We start from the raw sequence: 7,920 nt of genomic DNA on the forward strand, positions 1-7,920 counted from the left end.
GAATCATCTAAGCCTGATATTTCTTAAATTATGACCTTAATAAAAGCAAAATATATGCCAAATAATTGTTAAAAACAATTAACAATTTTAGATACTATCTCAGTCTGCCTACGAACTACATATGAGCAGATAGAGGTAAAAGTAAGGATCACTCACACGGCATATTGGAGGAAAGAATAAAGGTTAATTTCTTCCTTCAGCTTTTAAGTTTTGTCACACTTATTCTTTAACAAATTCGCTCGTCAGTTTGCACACATTTCCCAACAGAAATAAAACGTATTTATTAATAAAAAGTCATTATTTTGAAGAGCACTCATACGGCCCGTGTGCGGTGTGAGTGATCCTAAATAATCGTCATAACTTTGGAACGGGACGTGCAAGGAATTTCTGAATTTGTTAATAGTTTTAACATATTCTTAACAATTTTTCAATACTATAAAAAGAAGTGGAAAGGCTTTATTTTCTGAAATAAACATGTTGACGTTTTCTTAAAGCGTGCGGTATGAGTGCTCCTATTTATTGGCCATAACATTTTTATCTTAGGTTTAACAAATTTTTAAACTTCATCGCAATGTTTTAACATATTTTAAGTAAAACTTCCTCGATTTTTGTTAAGATTGAAGCAAGGATCACTCAATCCACATGTATATGAAATAAGTTAGGATATAAATCCAGCCAGTATTTTTATTAAATTCTATTATTTTTAAAATCATAATCAAACTTTAATAAGTATTGATTGTCAATTATTTTCAATCGAAGAAACTAAATGACCACGATGGGATTTTCTGACCTCATGGTAGAATGACGTAGGCCTATTGGATCATAGCACATTCCTTACTTAATAGCAATAAAGTAATTCATGGCACCATAGTGGAAATCACGTATAATAAACCATCAGTTAAATTTTAAACGTGTTTTATTGAAAGAATAGAACGAAACACATTAAAATTGTCAATATAGAAGTAAATAAAAGCAATTTACATAAGAATAGACTTCTGGGAAGGCTAGTATCGATTTAGCAAGTTTTTATATGGAGTTTATGGTTTTTGAGTCATTTAAGAGCTTTGTAAAAGTGTTTTTTTTAAGTTTAGAGTGTTAAAGTTGATTTTTACTTTCGATATACTGTACGTAGGTGATCGTTTTGGCCAGTATTGGTCAATGGTCTGTAGTCTATGGATATTATTAAGGCGTGGGCACACGTGGGAGGGAGATTGTAACTGCTTTTACTATTTCCCAATGAACATGGCCTAAGTTCTAAGGCAGGTGTCTTGATCTCATTACGCTAAGTCAAACAGAGCGTGAAATATTGTATAATCGTAGTTTCTCTTTGTACTGAAGATGTTCTTAATGGTCGTTAAAGGGATTATTTATGCATTTTTTATGTTTTTATTCTTATTACGAACTTTAGTTACTTCCTGCGTTATTTCAGTCGTTAGCTTCAAACATTTTAAATAATTAAAAATGTGCAAATGATGAGCTACATAAGTCGTCTATTTCTGTTAGATAATAAATAAGAACGAATAAGTTTATTAATATTTAAGTTTATTATTCAAAAATATAGGTGATTCAACATAGATATATTATTACATGCCAGTTTTTGCCAATCTATTTTTAATATTATAAACCTGAAGAGTTGGTTTGAACGCGCTAATCTCAGGAATTACTGGTCCGATTTGTAAAAATATTTTTGTGTTGGATAGCCCATTTATCGAGGAAAGCTTTAAGCTATAAAACTTTACCCTGTAGCCAATAGGGGCGAAGCAGTAAAGATAAATGTTGCAAAAACGGGAAATGTCATTGAAACTATTTTCACGGGTACGAAGTCGCGGGCACAGCTAGCCTTCATAATTTTGTTTGTAATTTATATAATTTGTACCTGCTCTACAAAACAAATAGCTTAAAAAATAACTTACAACTTTCAAAACATGTACATAACGTACATAATAATTATAAGCACGTATTAGTTCAGTACATTTTGTCCCAATTAAAAAAGCCTTCATTCAGCTTACAACCGTTTATCAAGACCATCATTTAAACAGCTCTTGTTTCTATTGTTTAACAGCACTTTCTCAACAGCAATTCCGATAGCTTGCGCAATCGACGTGTCAAGTACCTGCTGGACTGATTTCGATACGAACTTGTTATGCCTTCGTGGCCTGGTGAGTAGTCAGCTGGCTTTTTCAGGTGGTAATCAGATAGGATTAACTAAATGGTAATTCAATTACTTTTTATTGGTCACTGTTGGTGTGAAAGATATTTCAGGATTTTCTGAGAACTCTATCGTGACGCTGGTGACTTTTTCCCTTAGCTCTACTTAGGCTGGGTTGCACCATCTTACTTTAACTTTGACAAACGTCAAACTCCATTCAAAATAGTACATTGGTTATCCTTAAAGTAACGGTCAAAGTTAGGTGGTGCAACTCAGCCTTAGTAGTACAAAGTTAGTTTATTTATTACATAGGTACCGATTGCTTTGGTATAGGATATTGAATTGCTATTGCTATAAGATAACCGAACAGTGTAATAAATCCCACATTAGGTATCAACTTTATTGAATACTGTGTCAATAAAGTTCTTTTTCTATAAGATTTTAAACTTTCACGTTCCATTTCAACTAAAATAGAGAGATACGGCTCTCGACGTGTCATTTTACAGTTAATGTAATTCATTAACAAAACGTTGATACTCGTGTTTCTCTATTAAAGTTTTTTTGTATCTCTATTTCTATAAGAGCAACTAAATCTGAAACAAATAAATCTACACACGCATGATTCGCACAACATAATTAATTATGAATTCTTTCAAAGGTAAACTGGTGTCAAATCATCTAATCAAATAGGAAATAGTTAATAAAACGTTTTAGTGTCGATCGATATCAATTAGCAAGTTAATGTTAATACAAAATTAATATTCTAGAGGTCATATCCAATAACACTTAAGTTTTAACATATTTACGGATTTCCCTGAATTTAAAAGAAGGTTTAAAAATAAATCGAAGGCTTATTAGTGATTTTAGAATGAAAATGTAAAATTCCAACATCTTTATGAGTGTTTCGTGTATAATAAATATACAATCAGCATTTTAGTTTACATAAAATGTCTGATATAAAAATGTTTTTAACAAGTTATTGGACTCATTCAACTAGGAATACCTAATTAAGCTTAGAAAAACTTACGAAGGACGAATTGGTAGCTAAAAACATGGAATTACTAGTTTTTAATTATGTATATTAAGTTAGAAATAAATGAATGGAAGATATCTCACTAGACTAGCAGATTTTACTATTTTCGAGAACCATCTTGAATTAAACAATACTCCTGTATGTGACCGTGTGTCTGTTTTAACCAACTTCAGAAAAGGAAGAGGTTCTGTACTTATTACTATATTTTCTATTATTTTTTTAGATAGTTATTTATTTAAAAAATACAATTTGGTATTGGGAGAAATGATCGAATTTCACATTTATGGTACAATCACAGGCACAATATTAATTTTATTGTTTACAGTTTTTTAATCGAAATGTTTTGTTTTTTGCGGCGTTCCATGGAAGCTGCTTACCGTGTCTAATTGGCTTGTGTTTCGAATCCAAAATTTATGTTTTAGTGCTAACTCTACGTCGTTTTACTTAAATACACATTTTTGAACAAAACTTTTTTGAAAGTCAAATGTTTGTGCCTACGTAATATTCTTAAACGAAATATTTGATACATTGTAAAATACAATTAACAATCTTTTAACCTTTTGGTGAAGGTTTTCGTGACATTTTACGCTTAGGTATTTGTGTAAAACTGAATTTATAATGTGACTTTGAATGTAGAGACCTTCGAAATACTTAACATACGATTTAGTTATTTAATAATATTCTTATTGTACAAAATAACATTACTATAGTTTCTAAAGCTAAAACTAAATTGTTCTTAAATGTAAAATGTCTGTAAAAGTTAATTTAACTACAGGCTTATTCTCTCTAATACAAACTTTTTGCAGCAAAACTCTGCCGTTCAAACCTGCCAGCGAATCGCCTTAAAACTTTTCTAACATAATCTGTGGAGACCAAACTGTATTATTTCCATGGCCCATCCAGCCTCACAGCACAATACCACTACACACGCGCTAACGGGTAAGTTGGTAACGGTATATTACACTTGGAATTTGAAAATCGAACGCGAATGAATCTTGTCGTTTGTTTTTTCTTAATTTGTGGATAATGGTCACAGAACACCTGTTATTGGGTGGTCATTTGTCGTGTAGTCGCGACGCGCGTTTCTCGCGGGGGCCGGTTGTGAACTGCTCGCGATTGTTTACGGTGTACGAGCGTCGACTCGACAAAGAACCTATGGGGTGCTTTAAAGGTTGGTTTTGTGGATAATGGTGTGCGGCCTCTGAGAGGCTTTGTATGGTTATCGTAACTTAAGGATAATATTTTACAAGATTTTTCAAGAAATGTTTTTCTCGCAAACAGAAAGGAAATTCGTTTATGAAAAAGCTATTCAGACTGCAAGTTAAAATGTTTAAGAACAGAGTAAATAATATTGATTTAATAATAATTATATAAAACAAATCAAATCTTGAAAATCTAACTTGAAAATTGTTGGAAAAAGAGTCACCGGTTGACTGAAAGAGACTGAAACTCCATTATTATACGATATTTTGCTTGACGACAAGTAGGATTAAACAGCGAAAAACTGAATTGAAAACATAATGTATTTACATAATAAATCAGCTTTTTAATTTTCAATAAATAATAATAAAAACAATTGGTAAAAATACAACATAGCTAATTTGTAATATGGCAAACAAACAATGTTAAGGAAAACTAGAGTAACAATTGAAATTTTCTACACTCTAACTTTAAAATTGAGCTGTATGCCAAAAAAAGGCAGAAAAGTTACAAAGCATACCAAGTGACGCCTCTGTTTTCTTTTAGTGTTTGCCGCAACCGGCGTGAGGCTCCACGGCCAGTCGGCACATCGGGCATTCCGGACGAAATCGTCAGAGAAAGTAAACCCTACCTCCACGCCACTTGCCACCATGCCAGCACTCTACCACCTAAGTAGCAAGGGCCAAATTGGAATAAAACCTACGTGGATAGCCGTGGCATGCTTTCGGGCTCGAATTTTGAAATAATGTAAGAAGTATGTACTTGGAAGGAAAAATTCAAAATTTGAATTCTGTATTTTTGGTCGTCTTTTATTTCAGTCTTTGATCTACGATTGTACGTACTGTCAAGAAAAAGTGACCTTTATAAAAAAAACAACTATCATTATGGCTCTATCTTGTGTTAAAAAATTAAAAAATATAGCATAAACGTATTTACGTGGAAAGATAAAAGGTCAACAGCTTTTTTACCTGTGTTAATATTTGGAACTGTCTCAAAGTGTGTTTTATATTATTGACTAAACAATGAAGATATCGAAATCGCTGTAATATGAAAACTTTTTAATGTATTTGTTGTTTTACAAAAACTGACCAAAAGCTGGTTATTTAAACCATATGTATAGTATTATGTATTTGAAAAAAAAAAATACGCTAATTGTAACTTTAAAAATGTAACTTAATGACTTTAAGCTATCCATCAGCATGCATTGTTGCAATGATATGTATGTTATAATTTTGTTAACCTTTAGCTACTGAGGTGGATTTAATTTCACGTAAACACTGACGTGGGGGCCTGAGAGGCCCGCACTTATGTGTGCTTATATTTAAAAATATAAAATCTTTTTAGGGTTTTATGTTTAATAATTATTAATAGTGGTTATATTTAAATACAATAAAACGATTTTTATGTAAATTATTTGTTAATAAGTACGTATTATTTCAATATTTAGAAAACATTGTAGCATTTTTGGCAAAAATCTCATGAAATCATGATTCACAAAGTTTTCATGAAAAATATTCATAAATTCAACAAATCAACTTAGAATCTTAATTTTCAATAGTCTTTTTAGCTAATGATAAATCAGTAATCCTAATATGAAATAGGGGGAAAAAAATTACACACATCAAATACTGTGAATTAAACACAGTCTGGATAAACTTGCTTTGCTCAGAGAAGGAAGCCATACATGTTTTTAAAATGTAGATTTCATTTGAATATTTAAAATACATGTATGGCACTTGGTTTCATCGTTTAAATCTTGATAGACAGGTACAGGCTTATCATTTCCTAGCATACGTGCCAAAAACTACTGTTCTTCTATTTTTCGTTAAATGCTGGTTATTTTTACTTCCGAAATACCGCTTTCTCTCGGACGACGCACTGTGGGCTCCATATTATAGATTTTTTCAAATTATTTCAAGAAAAGACGACAACTAAATGAAAACTATAAACAAAAAAAGTTACGCCAATACTGAGGTGGGGGCCTGAGAGGCCCACAAGAAACTTTAGAATTAATTTACCTACTGAAATTGCGCGTGCAATCACGTGCACCGTTGTTGACAGCCTCGGCGTAATGAAACTCGAAGGTACTAAAAGATTCGGGTGTGTCGTGCACGTGGGAGAGGAGAAATTCAACAATTTGACTTTTGCAAGGCCTGAGAGGCCCCCACGTCAGTAGTTAAAGGTTAAGAGACTGTAACATGAGTAATTTTGTATGAAAAAATCAAGGTGTTCTCATTTTCGTGCCACTGAGTGTACGATAAAAGTTTCCGGATGTAACCTCTATGTAAAAGACATCAACGAAGCAGTACCAAAAAATAATCTATATTCCACCCCAGTTTGTTTTTTACCTAAACGTTTATTTATTTATTTATTTACTAGCTGTGCCCGCGACTTCGTACGCGTGAAAACCCGTTTTCGCAACATTTTTCATTTTTGCTCTGCACCTATTACTCGTAACGTGACGGTTTATTTATAGCCTTCCTCAATAAATGGGCTATCTAACACTGAAAGAATTTTTGAAATCGGACCGGTAGTTCCTGAGATTAGCGCGTTCAAGTAAACAAACAAACAAACTCTTCAGCTTTATAATATTAGTATAGATATTGACCTATGGCTCAGTAGCATACTGATCCATAGTTTAGAAATTTGAGGTTTGAAAAACTATACTGCCCTTTTCTGGGCAGTGGGATCTTCTTCCTGGGTCCCTCACTGATGAGGATCGCGACCACAGATAGTGTTCCTCCACAGACTGCGGTCATAAGCTGTGTGGACCGCACGATGCAGCCACCTTGGCCCACAGTCTTCCTCATCGCAGTGGGATCTACCAAGTGAATAAACACTATTATTGCGCCAGCTGTTGTCCATTGCTGGACGTAAATATATGGTTTAAATCATCAAAAAAAAAAACGTTCGTTTTAATAACCAGCTAATTTCAGGTATTTTCTTGTGGTCGTCGGTTCACTGAGCTCGTCAATATCATCAAAAAGACAAACGCCCGTATTCAAAAACATTACTATGAGGTCTTCCAGTGCGCGTGGACGCACAGGATGACCCACGAACCAATCACAGAGCTCTATTCAACGCTGTGCGTTTGTTTAATTTGCTGCTTCACTTAAGCAAGCATCGTTTGTGAATACGGGTGTTAGACTCTCTCTCTCTTAGCGCTACTAAGTGTCGATATAAAATTGTAAAATTTTATCGGCAATGTTTCACGTAGCATTACGATTGCTCGATATAATAAGACAGGCATCCAGTTTGCAATCTGAACTGTCGTCTACAGTCTACCTAGACCAATAGAATTTGGAATTTTTATGATAAAATTTACTAAAACAGAGACTAAATTGTCTGAATAATACATTATTCCAGTTTTACAATAATTACTACTAAAATTCGGTGTTAATGTTAGTTGGAAATAGTTTTAATGAGTAATATATTTTATTATATTTGAAAAACTTACTGATTTATTACCTTTATAATAATTTGATGAGATTAAGACATTTGTTAATCAAAATGGTTTAGATGTACAGCCCCCCTAGAC

At 33.0% G+C, this 7,920-nt stretch overlaps 1 protein-coding gene across 4 annotated transcripts in view; it reads right to left on the reverse strand.

The window, feature by feature from the left end:
* Positions 1–4,295, reverse strand: part of LOC135080088 (hillarin) — a 78,537-nt gene extending 74,242 nt beyond the window's left edge. The window contains exon 1 of one of the 4 annotated variants that reach the window (XM_063974766.1): positions 4,224–4,295. The gene's annotated coding sequence lies outside the window, so the exon portion shown is untranslated. The other 3 variants (XM_063974769.1, XM_063974768.1, XM_063974767.1) reach the window with 3 other exon arrangements.
* Between the last annotated feature and the right edge of the window lie 3,625 nt (positions 4,296–7,920).

The sequence above is a fragment of the Ostrinia nubilalis genome, chromosome 17 (assembly GCF_963855985.1).
Source record: "Ostrinia nubilalis chromosome 17, ilOstNubi1.1, whole genome shotgun sequence".
Lineage (NCBI taxonomy): Eukaryota > Metazoa > Arthropoda > Insecta > Lepidoptera > Crambidae > Ostrinia > Ostrinia nubilalis.